This window comes from Pinus tabuliformis, chromosome 3_2 (assembly GCF_031772625.1).
Source record: "Pinus tabuliformis cultivar Carrire ecotype Pingquan chromosome 3_2, CPIR1, whole genome shotgun sequence".
Lineage (NCBI taxonomy): Eukaryota > Viridiplantae > Streptophyta > Pinopsida > Pinales > Pinaceae > Pinus > Pinus tabuliformis.
The window spans coordinates 850,042,409-850,058,792 of NC_142302.1; positions in this window are offsets into that span (position 1 = coordinate 850,042,409).

Here is a 16,384-nt window from a genome sequence, read left to right on the forward strand (position 1 = left end):
TCCGATAGCATTTGAAGGGGGTTTTTGTGCTTTGGAAGAAATGAGGGCTTTTTATTCATCAAAGGAGGGATTTATGCAATGGAAGAAGTCCAAATGCATTGAAACATGGCTAAATGAGTGAAATGAGGGCTCTTACTATGTTTCAGGCAAACTTAGTAATTCCCAAGGGATATTTATGGTTATTTTTCAACCAAAGGGAGGGGATACATAAATAGGGGGATTTTACACATATTTTGATAAGGGGAAGGGGAAATAGATGGGGATTTACATAATAATGTTAGAAGTTAATATGAAACTGGTGAAGAAAGCGTTAAGTTTAGAAATCTTAGGCTTAAAAGGGGAAATAGAACTTGTAGAAGAGACATGAGCACTCCTAAGAAAAGTAGACCTTTACTTAGGCAAATGTTATGAAACATGATGAATTTTTAGAGATGTCAAGCAGATCATGACCTCTTTAGGGGAAGTTAGTGAATAATTTGGGGAAAAGGAAGAAGGGGAAGTTAGACATACCTCGCTTGAGCTCCTCCAAATGGATTTTACCTTATACTTGTGATCTGAATAGATTTAACACTTGAAAATATGAAATGGATCACAATTCATCATTCTGCTACCTCAGAACTACCTACCTAGCCTACTTACCTAGCATTTTGTCTTCTTTTTGGTTTGGGTGCACTTGAACTAGCAAACCCAGCGTTTCAACTTTTCTTTAAATGCTATCCTCCTATCTAAATCGATCCTTATGCCTTCCGGGGCTCAGATTAAGCTATTGAGCGCCCTTGCTTCTCTACCTATCTACAAATCTGCCAAGATTAAACAGTTTGGACAAGTATTCATTCTCTATCTTCTAAAACAAGCAATAGGAGGCTAACAGCAGATACCTCCATGTGACCAGATTCCTGAGATATCATGAAAATCTCTTTGAAGGGCATCTTCTGCATACAATGCATCTCTTTTGGCTTTTGTGTAGATCATGTCATGAATCCATCTACTCCCTTTTGGGTACACCCTTCTTTCTAGTACAAGATGCTGAATGTCAGTATGCGGTTGCAAATTGGCATCTAATGCTTTTGTATTTCTCAACTGCTAGGTTGGCTTCCGTTTGTCTCTGTATTCTTCCCAGTCTTGGTTGTCTAGTATTGTACGCAGGATTTCCTGTTTCTGGCTTTGGTCCCATTTTGTAACAATGACCATTATATGTACTTGTGGCTGGATAAATTCTCTGTTGAGAAAATCTGGTAAACAGTTCTTTGTGCCCTTGATATGTTTGACTTGAAAGTTGAAGTTGGCAAAGAGTGCTTGCCACCTAGCAAATTTTTCCTCTCCTGGTTTCTTGATGTCCTTAGTTAAAACTTTCTGCAAAGCTGAAGCATCAGTTCGGAGCAAGAACTGTCTGTTTATTAAATGGACATCGAATTTGCTAATGCAGTTCCATGCAGCTTTTACTTCTTTCTCAATTGTGGAGTAATTCTGCTCAGCAAGATTCCAGGTGCCTGATGCAAACTGGACAACTTGTTCACGTATCAAATAACTTTGAATTTAATAAATTTCGATTCCATTTTATTAAATTAGATAGCAATTTGTCATATTTGTTACAAAATGGATAACCAAATGAATGTCAAAATCCAAGAAAATTTGGTAGCTTCCAACACAAGATAAATCAAATCCAAATCAACTCAAACACTGGGAATGAATGAATAAATAAAAAGGTTTCAACTGGAGTCCCCTAAGGTTTTTTTTTCACATTTATTTAATATTAATTACAACTTTATATAATTACAATAAATTTTATACAGGTCTATTTTATAATAAATTTGTAAACATCTATCTTAATATTTATATTATTCTTTTGGCTTAATATAAAATTCTTGGGTTTATAATCATGGTCAACCATGGTCCAATATCACATTGTGAGAAATATTGTCTCAATATGAAAATTACTCATGTTCAACCATTGCCAACCATCATCAACCATGGCTAATCATGGTTCACTATGGTTAGTTATGGTCAACCATAGTCTAATTCCATTTCTTTTAGGGTTTATATACCTTGGGTTTATATTATTCTCTTGGGTTTAATATTTTTCGCTTGGGATTTATTGTTCCCTTGGTCTATTATGGTCAACCATGGTCCAATGTCACATTACGAGAACTATTTTCTCGTTATGAAAATCAATCGTGGTCAACCATGGTCAATCATTGTCAACCATAGTTAATAACCATGGTCACATTGTGACAAATATTGCCTCATGGTCAAACGTCACATTGTGACAACCATGGTCCAATGTCACAATGTGACAAATAATGTCTAAATATGAAAATTAACCATGGTCGACCATGGTCAGCCATGGTCCAACATCTCATTGAGACAAAGGTTGAATTGATATGAAAATCAATCACGATCAACCATGGTCCAACATTCCATTGTCACAAAAATTACCTCAATATGAAAACCAACGATGGTAAACATGGACAACCATGTTTATTTTAGAGTTTATAATATTTATCCTATGGTTTATATTATTCCTCTGGGTTTAATATTATTCCCTTGGGTTTATAATCTCTTGGGTTTTAGTATTAATCCATTAGGGTTATAATTTCAATCATGGCCAACCATGGTCCAATGTCGCATTGTGACAAAGATGATCTCAAAATGAAATTCAATCATGGTCGACCATGGTCCAATGTCGCATTGTGACAAGGATGGTCTCATTATGAAAATCAACCATGGTCAACCATGTTTATTTTAGGGTTTATAATATTTATCTTAGGGTTTATATAGCTTGTGGTTTATAATATTAATCCCTTGGAGTTTTAGTATTAGTCCCTTGGGTTTATAATATCAATCCCTTGGATTTATTAATTTAAGAGTTCATATTCCATGGTCACATTGTGACAAAGATTGTCTCAATATGAAAATCAATCATGGCAACCATGGTCAATCATGGTCAACCATAGTCAATAACCATGGTCACATTGTGAAAAATATTGTCTCATGGTCCAATGGCACATTGTGACAACCATGCTCAACCATTGTCCAACATCACATTGTGACAAAGATTGTCTTAATATGAAAATCAATCATGGTCAATCATGGTCCAACATCCCGTTATGACAAATATTGTCTCAATATGAAAATCAACCATCATAAACATGGTTAACCATGTTTATTTTAAGGTTTATAATTTATATCTTAGGGTTTATATACCTTGAATTTATATTATTCCCTTTGGTTTAATATTATTCATTTGGGTTTATAATCCCTTAGGTTTTTAGTAATGATCCATTGGGTTTATAATATCAATTATGGTCAACCATGGTCCAGCATCACATTGTGACAAAGATTGTCTAAATATGAAAATCAACCATGGTTAACCCTGGTCCAATGTTGCATTATGAGAAAGATTGTTTTGATATGAAAATGAATCATGGTCAACCATGTTTATTTTAATATTTATAATATTTATCTAAGGGCATATATACCTTGGGTTTCTAATATTAATCCCTTGGGTTTAATATTATTCCCCTGGGTTTATAATCCCTTGGAGCTTTAGTATTAATCCCTTAGGTTTATAATATCAATCTCTTGACTTTATTAATCTAAGGGTTCATATTCCTAGGGTGTAATATTATTCACATGGTCTATAGTATTAATCCTAGGGTTTAACATAAATCCCTTGGGTTTATAATCATGGTCAACCATGGTTTAATGTCACATTATGACAAAGATTGTCTCAATAGGAAAAACAACCATTGTCAATCATCATCAACCATGGTCAACCATAGTCAATATTGGTCAAACATGGTCAACCATGGTCTAACACCATTTATTTTAGGGTTTATAATATTTATCTTAGGGTTTATATACCTTGGCTTTATATTATTCCCTTAGGTTTAATATTATTCCCTTGGGTTTATAATCCCTTCAGGTTTATTATTCCCATGGTTGATTATGGTCAAGCATTGTCCAATGTCACATCGTGACAAAGTTTGTCACAATATGAAAATCAACCATGACCAACTATGGTTGAACGTCGCATTGTGACAAATATTCTCTTGATATGAAAATCAACCATGGTCAACCATGGTCCAACGTTGCATTGTGACAAGGATTGTCTCAATATGAAAATTAATCATGGTCAACCATGTTTATTTTAAGATTTATATACCTTGGGTTTATAATATTTATCCTTTGGGTTTAATATTATTCCCTTAGATTTTTAATCCCTTGAGGTTTTAATATTAATCCCATGAATTCATTATTCCCTTGGGTTTATAATATCGATCCCTTGGGTTTATTGATGTAACGACTCATATTCTTAGGGTATAATATTATTCATGGGATTTATAATATTAATCTTAAAGTTTAATATAAATCCCTTGGGTTTATAATCATGGTCAACCATGGTCCAATGTCACATTGTGACAAAGATTGTCTCAATATGAAAATCAACCATGCTCAAGCATTTTCATTGTCAACCATGGTCAACATTGGTCAAACATGGTCGACTATGGTAAATTATGGACAACCATGATCTAACGCCATTTTTTTTTGGGCGTGGTTCACGAACACCTTCAGTCAATAGGTGGCGCTACGTCCATAGGAAAAATCTGGGCTGACGCCTGTCGGCCTACTGTAAGACCTGACCCCAAGAGCTTTTAGGGATTGATGTTGTGACCTCCCATTTGGGGGGGGCCCGACTTGACCGATTGAGCTAACCCTTGGGGCTTGCTCTAACGCCATTTATTTTAGGGTTTATAATATTTATCTTTGGGTTTATATTATTCCCTTGGGGTTCATTATTCCCATGGTCAATTATGGTCAACCATTGTCCAACGTTGCATTGCAACAAAGATTGTCACATTGTGACAAGGATTGTCTCAATATGAAAATCAACCATGGTCAACCATGTTTCTTTTAGGGTTAATAATATTTATCTTAGGGTTTAATACTATTCCCTTGGGTTTATAATATCAATCCCTCGGGTTTATTAATCTTAGGATTCATATTTTGAGGGTATAGTATTATAATTTTTATAATATTTATAAAAATAAATAAGAAAATAATAATTATAAAAATATTATATAATTATTATATAACTATAATAATAATTTTTAGAATCATTAAAATAATTTTGAAATAACTATCATAATTTTAATTTTAAAGGAAAATAAAATAAAATTTAAATAAACCCTATGACGTTTGATCTTGGGTAGCCTTATTAACAAGGCCCATCCTCAACTAGTTGTACTAGTGGAACTTAACAATCATAATTTAATTATTATAATTATAATTATATTTATTAATCATAATTACTCATTATAATTACTAATTATTATTATTAATTATAATTATAATTATAATAATTAATTAAAATTATTAAAATTATAATTATAACTATTACACAACACAACTACCCCCGTGAGGTTTAATCTTGGTTTCTTTGCTAACGAGATCCATCCTCAACCAATTGTGCTAATGAAACTTGACTATCATAATTTAATTATTATAATTATAATTAGAATTTAATTATTATCATTATAATAATTATAATTATGATAATTGATGATAATGATGGTTAACGTCCACTCAGATAATAATTTAATTATTCTAATTATACTTATAATTATAATTTAATTATTTTAATTATAATTTTATTATTATTATAATCATTATTATGATTATTAATTATTATGATTATTAATTATTATAATTATTAATTATAATAATTAATTATTAAAATTAATTATAATTATAATTATTAATTATTATGATTTTTTATATTTATAATTATAATTATTATAATAATTATTATTAAAATTGATTTTTTATAATTATAATTATAATTTAATTATTATATTTATAACCATTAAAATATTTTATATCATAATTATTATATACGATAGACGATCATAGACTTCCTAAGTTAGCTTTAAATTCCAGCGAAAACCACCTAAGGCTCAATCGGGGGTGGCATAAAGACACAAGGGCCTAGTTAAACTATTGGGAGATCAACGCGAATGATGCATTGCAAGACATAAATAACATTAAAGATATTGTTATTTCTAAGTTCAAAGAAAAAATGTGGTGTGAGAAAGATTTAGCGGCTAAAAGAAAATTAAGTTATTATAAGAAGGTCATCAACCCCACCTTAGAAGATCAAAAGTATCTCTCTATTTTAACTAGCTCAAAGAAGAAAATTAATATAGCAAAGATTAGAACGAATTCTCATGAGCTCCATAGTGAAACTGGTCGTTGGGTAGTTCCTAAAACGCCATGGATGGAAAGGATCTGCCATATATGTGAGAATAGGAACATCGAGGATGAAAACCACTTCTTCTTAGAGTGCCCCACGTACAACCACATTAGATCTCAGTTTCACAATCTTTGTTACAATACTGACCTTCCTAGCCTTTTACAATGTCAAAATTATAGTGAGCTCGGAAGGCTTCTCTCCAAGCTTTTTGAGCATAGGAATAAAATCTTAAATCAAATTAAATAATTTGTTTTTAGGTCCGATAGACCAATATTTGGTCTCAGGGGACGTTAACCATCATCATCATCATCATCATCATTTATAATTTATATTATAATAATATTTAAATTAAAAATAAATTATTGAATTGAGGCTTCTGTGATCCATATCAGGTTTACGAGAGATTTTTCGACGTAAATCACAAGATCTGTCATTTGTCGACGCGTTTCGAACCAACTAGTGTGGTTCATCGTCAAGACAAGTTGAATAATCAGAACTAGCTTTGCATGTTAAATAGCTTGAGCAGAGCTTCCAACGGCTAAATTTAACTAGAGACCAGGGTCAATAATAATTAAAAGGAAGATAATTAACATAAGGGACATTACCACTAAATAAATAGATTATATGTATAAATTAATTAAATTTAATTGGATGTTAATTTAATAGTTAGTTAGAAAAAATAATTATAATAATAATAAGGCAACTAACTATTTATAGAGGTATAACTAACTAATAAGATTATATGTGTATATAAAGAATTATAAAAAAGGATGTTAAGCTTACTTTAAAAAAAATAAATAATAATAAAAAAAAAATAAATAAATAAATAAATAAATAAATAAATAAAAATAAGAATAAAAATAAAAGTTAAATAACTAAATAAATAAATATTAGAAAATATACTTAAAAAATAATAATAATAATAATAATAAATAAATAAATTTTAATTACCCTGATAAATTAATTGTGTAAATGAATATACCTGTCTTAAAAGAAAATAAAAATAAAATAAAATAAATAAATAAATAAGAAATAAAAATATATATAAAAAAATAAAAATAAATAATAAATAATAATAATAATAATAAATAAATAAATAAATTAAAAATAATAATAATAATAATAATAATAATAATAATAATAATAATAATAATAATAATAATAAATAAAAAAATAATAATGGGGGACAGAATAAAAAGTTTTAACTCCTCAAATAAAATAATGCAATCAAATAACGGATAAAAACGATGGAGGGGGAGAGGCGGAACGGAAGAAAGCGACTAGGAAGAGAGGGTAGGGACCCAACACCTACTGATTTTCCAACCATCCTCTCTATTAAGATTGATCGACCTTTTTTCAATCTCAAGAGCTTCCCTAAATTTCCGATGATGGAACTGCGGAACTCTAGCAATGACACTAGCCTCCTCAATACAAACATGATGATTGGTTTTTTCCGCATGCTCAGCTAAAGCAGAAGACTTTGATCTCCTATGCTTAAGGTCAGCTGCGTGTTCACTAATCCTTTGATTGATGGAGCGACCCGTCTCACCAATATATGGGGTCCCACAGGAACAAGGGATAATATATACCCCTTTCATATCTTTAGGGTCGATAGGATCCTTTGCTGATCTGAGGGACATACGAATGGTGTTAAGGGGCCTAAAGGTTACAGGGACACTATGCCTCTTGAGAATTCTTGCAATCTTATCAGTGGTCCCTTGAACAAATGGAAGATGGACACCTGGAATCCGCTCCTTCCGTTCCCTTTTAGCAAGAGAATTCTTGGTGGCTTTTAGGAAAGCCTTCTGTCCCATGTATCTACTATAACCATTCTCAACAAAGACATCAAGGAGATGGGATTTTTCTTTCTCAAAACTCTTTTTATCCGAGATCCTTAGGGCCCGAGTAGCAAGGGTATTGAGAACCCCCATCTTCTGAGCTGGGAAATGGTGGGAACTGGCATGAAGATACTGTTCTGTATGCGTTTTCTTTTGAGAAACTTGGTGGGAGAGGGAACCATCACTATTCTTAGAAATTAAAATATCAAAGAAAGGGAGGCATCCATCAACTTCCTACTCTTTATTTATTATTATTATTATTATTTTTTTAAGTATATTTTCTAATATTTATTTATTTAGTTATTTAACTTTTATTTTTATTCTTATTTTTATTTATTTATTTTTATTTATTTTTTGTATTATTATTATTATTATTATTATTATTATTTTTTAAAGTAAGCTTAACATCCTTTTTTATAATTCTTTATATACACATATAATCTTATTAGTTAGTTATAACTCTATAAATAGTTAGTTGCCTTATTATTATTATAATTATTTTTTCTAACTAACTATTAAATTAACATCCAATTAAATTTAATTAATTTATACATATAATTTATTTATTTAGTGGTAATGTCCCTTATTTTAATTATCTTCCTTTTAATTATTATTGACCCTGGTCTCTAGTCAAATTTAGCCATTGATCTTTTTTAGCCGTTGGAAGCTCTGCTCAAGCTATTTAACATGCAAAGCTAGTTCTGATTCTTCAACATGTCTTGACGATGAACCACACTAGTTGGTTCGAAACGCGTCGACAAATGACAGATCTTGTGATTTACGCCAAAAAATAAATTAATAATAATAATAAATATAATTATAATTTATATTATTCCCTTGGATTTATAATATCAATATTTTGTCTTTATTGATCTAGGGCTTTATATTCTGAAAGTATAATACTATAATTTTTATAATATTCATAAAAAGAAATAATAAAATGATAATTAAAAAATATTATGATAATTATTATATAATATTAATTTTTAGAATTATTAAAATGATTTTGAAATAATTATCATAATTTTAAATTTTAAGGAAAAAAAAATCAAAATTAAAAACAATTTTAATAATAATTATAATTTATATCATAATTTAATTATTATAATTATAATTATAATCATAAGATTGCCAACTGAAAGTTCTAATCCCTTAATCACTTTTCTATTTTTCGGTGTCTACATATAGCTCTCACACAAAAAGATTCAAAATTGGCACAACAAATTGACAATTGTTTATTTTTATGTATGGAAAATTCATTTGAATTTTATGCCTTTAAATAAGCTAAATTGCAAAAGAATACCATGGGTTGTTAAAAATCTTGAGTCAAAATATTTACATAACATTAGATTGACTATTTTATTTTGATTAAATAATTAATTTTATTTTATATGCTAGATTAGAGAAGAATACCATGGGAGAAAACCATGGGTTGTGAAAACCTTAAGTCAAAATGTTTCATAAAGGTAAATTGGCTAAATTATTTTAGTTAAATAAATTTTTTATTCATTTTATTTTTATATTATTATTTCTTGTTTCATTATTTTATTTTAATGTAATTATGTGGAGTAAAAATGTTTTATTAATAATTATAATCATTAATTTTTTAATTTTATTTAATTTTATGTGTTTATTTAATTTTAATTTAATTTTGTTTTTATTTAATTTGACAGGGTCAAAATGTTATAGATTATAACGTATCTCCCATACTAGAATGGAGAGTCTCTAAATTCTATTTTATTTTATTTTAATTAGGGGAGACATTGACATTAGATTAAATCTCTTAAACGTTAAACATTTACGCTTGACATCTACCCCATATTGGGCTATAGAGTGCCTCTTGGTGCAATAATGATAAAACTAAACCTTTTCCATAACTAAAATTTATTAAATCTAAATTAAACCTAATAATAATAAAATTAAATCCTTTTTAATAACTAATTAAATGAAAATTACTAAAGTCAAATTAAACCCTTTTATAATAACCAATTAAAATGGAAATTATTGAACTTAAATTAAATGGAGTAACGGTAACCAATGGGTCTTTGAATAGATGGTGACAGAGTGTATTGTTAAGGCACTCCTTGAAGTTAAGGTAACTGGTTCAAAATCCCATGGGTAGTCCCACCTACATACCTCCATACTAGTATCTTCAAAACATCTATTTTCTTTTAAGATGTCATAGTTTCAAATCTAAAAGGGGAGAGAGTATGTACACCATATTATTATTGTTATTATTTGGAGAACTCTTCCAACCATGGAAAATTTTAGGGGCGAATTTTCACCCTTTGGCGAAATTAAGGGGTTTTAAATTTTTAGTGGGCGAATATTTTGTATCATAGTACATTTTTACAAATTGCCTCAAATAGCCCACCTTATTTTAAGGGAGAGGGTTAAAAGAGGTAAATTTAACCCTTGAAATTAGGAGTTACAACCTTCCATTAGCCCTAATTTTCAAGAATAGGTTTTATTTAAGTGAATCCTATGGGCCAAATACCATATTTATAAAGGAGATATGGTAAATTAATAAAAATATAAATAAATGAGAGGTATGGTAAATAAATAAAACATTTTTTATATTTACTCCATAAGTCACCTTATATACATGCAAGGGTGTAAACAAATAAAAATATAAATAAAGTGGAGGTATGGTAAATAAATAAAACCTCTTTTTATATTTAGTCCATAACCCTCTTTCTATTTATGAAGGCTCAAAAAAGAGGTTTTATTTGAGTGAATCCTATGAGCCAAATGCCATATTTGTAAAAGAGGTGTGGTAAATTAATAAAAATATAAATAAATGAGAGGTATGGTAAACAAATAAAACATTTTTTTATATTTGCTCCATAAGTCACCTTATATTTACGAACACTCCAAAAATGTGTTATATTTAGGTGAAACCTATGGGAAAAATACTATGGGCCATATACCATGGGCTAGATTATTATTAATACCATGAAAAAAAACATTATTAACCCTAATATTAGTATTAATAAAAATAAAAATGGCACATGGTATTGACCCATGGTATTCAAGTGGAACGTAGCCTATTTAAATGGGGGAATTAAACCAGCATAGATCCATCTTTACTCTGGATCTACTAAGCCCCGAGAGGGATCAAATATCATGATATGCAAACTAGCATAGAGTGAAAAAATATTTGATCCCTCTTGGGGCTTGGTGGATCAAGAGTAAAAATGGATGTTGTAATTTAATGTATGTTAAACATTTTAACTTGGTTAAAATAAAAAATAAAATAAAAATCAATTTTTAATTTTATTAATTTTTATAAATTACTAATAGTAATTTTTAAGCTCTAGGTTTATGATAACCTATGGTATTGACCCATGGTAATACCATGGTATTCATGTGAGCATAGACTATTTAAAGGGGAAATTCTATCCTCTTAGATCCATCTTAATTCTGGGTCTACCAAGTGCTCAGAGGGATAAATAGATTTCATCCCCCTAAGAGTGGTAGATGTGGAGTTAAGATGGATATAGGTTGGTATTTATGATAATGAAGATATTAAATAGACTTAAGAAATTATATTGTAAAAACATCTTAAAGTGAATGGTTAAAGCTACGTTTAGTCACTTCACAAAATTTAGTAAAAAAATACCAATATCTCCATTAATATTGGTTTTTAACTTTCCCTGATTTAAAAAAAAAAAATTCAAAACAATGAAACCTTATCACTCTTTCTGCATCACCCTTGTTGAAGATTTCTCACCATTTTTCAAACATTCCCAATATGATATCTTCATGAAAAAGTTTAGGTACTGATGTTGGATTAGTTGTTTGAAAAATAAGCTGGTGTGTACAACCTTTCATCTTCTGTGCTATTCTTAGTTTGTCCTAATGATCTGTAGTGGTTGGAGCCACTTCACCATATTTTCCTAAAAGGTGGAGATTGTTCACCAAAAAGAAAATTAATCTACATGTTACAACGTTGTTAAAAAATGTGAGACCTATGAGGGTAGTGAATTATGCTAATAAGAAATTTAGATTGGGAGAGACGTAATTAAATTTTATTATTTCATTGAAGATTTCCAATTAAAATAATAATAATTCTAAATTTATATATTCATATATTGATTGGAAGGATTCTCACAATGGTCACTTCTTTCAATTAGATCCCCTTCAAGCCTTTGGGATATCTAATAATTTCTTATATAATATAGTTGGGGCTTGCTACTTGTTGGCATGTTGGGGTAAACAAACTTGATGTGTTTTTTTTATATTGCAGTTGGAGTCGATGGAATAAGAAAGAAATTTGATAACTTGAAAAAAGTGGTAGCTTGGCAAAAGTTGTAGAGAAAAGATTAATCTCTCCTACATTGACAGAACTCGTTGTCAATATCAACACCTACAAGAACTTTGTTGTGGAATATTATCAAAACTACTAGAAGGATATGAAAGAGTGTATTGTAAGAACCTTGACAAACACAGCCACTGAAACTTGGAACATTGTTTGCAGGAAGAGAAAATTATGTTTCTTTTTTCCAAACATGTATGCTAGTATATTACAGTTTAATGAATATGTTTTCTTATCATCATATATGGTTTCATACTTTAACGAAACATTCGCCAAGACTTCACAATGTTTTATTATTCAGTAAAAGATTTTCCAAGATCTTACAAGATTTTATAATTCAGTGAAAGATTCTCCATCACTGTACAAGATAATATAATCGGGTGAGAGATTCGCCAAAAAAAAATTATATATACATATTATATTATTGATAAAATCGCCTCCCATTTTTCCTATGTGTCATGGGGATTAGCCCATTTATTATACATATAAATTTAGGGTGGTTCTTAAAATTTTCCCAAATTAGATGCAAAAAATTACTTTTAGGAACAAACAAAAAACATTTCATATGAATATTCAATTCATGCCATGATCATTCATTGAAATTTTAAACTAAATGTAAATTGAAAACTAACACAGGATAATTGTATACCAAAGCCAGGCTTCCTTTTCTTATTTCTCTTGTTTCTTATGTCCACCAATTCATTTTCTACCCAACCTTGAAATAAAACCATCCCACGAGACTCCCTCAGTCATATGAGCTCTCCCTCAAATCTTGACCAACCATTCAACCCCAACAATTCAATGCTATCTCTCACTATCTCTCAGGTTCTCCCTCAGTCTTCCTTTGTTTCAAATTTTAGTAGCATCTCCCCCTATTTCCTCTTTATTCTCATATATCCTCAGTTTCCCCCTTGTATTTATAAGCATAATAATCACTCCTCAATGTCCCACATGCGAATTTCCTTAGTCAATTAGATTTTTGAGAAATATAAAATAATTTATTTTTTCATTTTTATATGTTCCCTCCCTAAATTACTTAATATATATTATTCTCTCTCTCTCTCTCTCTCTCTCTCTCTCTCTCTCTCTCTACACACACATACTTATTATTCTCTCTCTCTCTCTCTACACACACACACACACATACTGTTTTTAATATTTATATTCTAATGTCCTCCCAAAATGATTAATCACCCATTATTCTTCAACCACTGACAGGGAAAATTTTATGGATTTGAGTTGAACATAAAGTTTAGACACCATGGAGAATCATATAGTCCATAATATGCAAAATGTAAAATGTTTGATCATACTTTTATAAAAATATTTAGATTTATAATTATTTTATATTATTCTATATAAAATTTTGGCAATATTTAAAGTAAAATAATTTTATATTCTAAAATTTTTGTTAATCACTTTAAAAAAATAGAAATTGGCGAATCTTATTTTTGGGAAAAGCATGGAAAATTAGCCCACCTGTGAATATTAGCCCGTAAAATTTTCCATGACCACTGAGGCTTACTATCTTTACCTTGCCTAATTTGGGAGACAAGTAGTAGAAGGAAGAGGACCTTGAGGAGTAGTACTAGAAGGCTGGGTTGAGTTGGGAACAATAGGTTGCAAAGGTGTTGGCTATTGTGAAGACATACCAAACTACTTGCGACAAGCCGTTGACACTTGAAGCATGCAAACAATGGATGAGCTAGGCTCAGAAGGAGTAGGTGGTGGACCATAATAAGCACCAAGAAAGGTGGAATCTTTGTAGACTCCAGGAGTGACATTGGTGGGGGACGAGATAGTTTGATTCCTAGTCATCGATGAAATAGTGGACTGAGGTGAAGTTTGAGATTTGGGATCATAGTACATTAACTGATTGATAGTGACGATATTTCCATTATGAGGGTAGCACATCTTACATCGAACTGTATATGCCACAACTGACATAACATTGGTATAACTACAACCAAAAGGATGTTGTAATCTAATGGCAAACGATGACTTTGATATCAATGGAGATAGTCTTGTCGACAACAGTGATAGGATAATTGCGATACAAGCCAAGGGGCTGTGAGGGATGACCATCCCAAGCATGGAGATTGCTGGTGGGTGGGGACAAGTCTGGTGAACAAAGTCACTTCCACACACTAGTAGCCTTCACATAGGTGGTTGTGCCTTTGTCTATGATACACCATTGAACAATGGTGTTTATAATGGAGACTGGTATTTGAAATGAAACGGATGAAGGTAGGGGAGGATTCTCTGACTTGTCAACATGAAAGGAAGTGATATGATTGTCTTAGGGATCCATAGTGCCCAAATCAGAGAGTAGATATTTCCATTGGGATGGGCATGTCTAGAGAAATTCTAGCGTTGACATGGAAGAAGGAGACTGCGCTAAGTCATGTACTATGCTATAGGTATGGGCGGTTGTAGCAAAAGTAGCACTTTGATGTAATGGACCTTTGGGGATCTTGGGAATAACCTCTACCTTAGGAAGAGGGATCTGTAAGGTACCATTGGATGACGACAAAGGCTCAGTGGAAACTTGGGGCTGAGACTTAGTCGCTGATTTAGTAGGTGACTTGTCATATTGGCGTGATCGAGTCTGGAGGTTGAATTATGCAGTATTTACCTCATTGTAATTCATCATAAGAATATGATAATCATGGTGAACAGATGGTCGAGCTAGTGGATCCTCATGACCTTATGTACGTTGAGCAGCAAGATATCCTTGGTGAGGAAAAGGATTGGTAAGCACTGCTGGTTGAGATGAAGCAAGAGGGGGAGGAGGAGCTATGGGTTGTGGTCCTCTAGAAGCAGCTGCTTAAGCTTCCCATACTTGATGCATTTGAGGTAAAAGGGGACACCTATGAGTATAATGGCCATATACGCTGCAACTGGAACAAGGTTTGTGCGTACGAAGAACCTTGTTTTGGTTGGGTTGTCTACCTTATTACTGGGTTGTGGGATTAGGCTGGGTTCCTGAGGTGCATTGGGTGGTGGACCCTAGCTACCTTGATTACCTTGATATTGTTGGTTTCAGTTACCCTTCCACTTGTTCCTTTTCTTGGTGTTGGGGGGATTGGATGTGCTTTGTTGAGCATACACTTGACCTTGTGGAGGAGGTTGCTGCTATGGCATAGGTGGAGCGGGCATGGTGGGCTAGGGCACTGATATGGGAGGGGCTGGAGCGCTAGGTGGTTCATACGAATAATAAGGGTATGGAGAAATATTTGGATAAAACGGTGGAGAAACATCTGTCCCTGACATCTATTGGTGCAGATGGGGATATGCATATGACGTGCTAGGACCTGGATAAGAGTTTCCATTTGGAAGATTGGATGAGGGATAGATGTAAGAGGAACTGGTCCCTCCCTAAGGTTGGCCATAACTCATGGGAGGTGGAGCATATGGTTGAGGATGTGAAATGGTTCCAACTATGCCATCCGTGGCATGAGATCCTCCCAGTGAATTAGCCGCAACAGGATGAGGCAGATTGGGGATGACTATATAAACATAACTTGACTGGGTGTAGATCAGATCAAATTTCAAGGCTACTTGGAGCGAATCTTACTCAGACTAGGGGACTGTGATGTGACATCTTTAGTAATGGGGGCCAAAAGTGATCTAAGGAACCAATCCATATAGACACGATATTCGAATTCAAGAGCTCTACATATGCTCCTCCTTCTATGTCATTCCTGAACATGGTTGGATAGGCAAGTGGAAGAAGCTTTATGGAAAGAAGTCAAAATTTCTGTACCAATGTCTTAATATATAGGCAACTGGAAATAGGCAAGAAAAGATTTTGAAAGAGTCACAAAAGTGGAATGAGTGGCTCTGGGTTGATTGACATACCACTTAGTAGTAGCTCCAGTAAGAGTGCATTGGAACAGACGAAGATGGATGGAGTCTTCAGTGATAGAATTGGATGAACACCACATATGGAATGAGTGAACATGATTTGTGGGA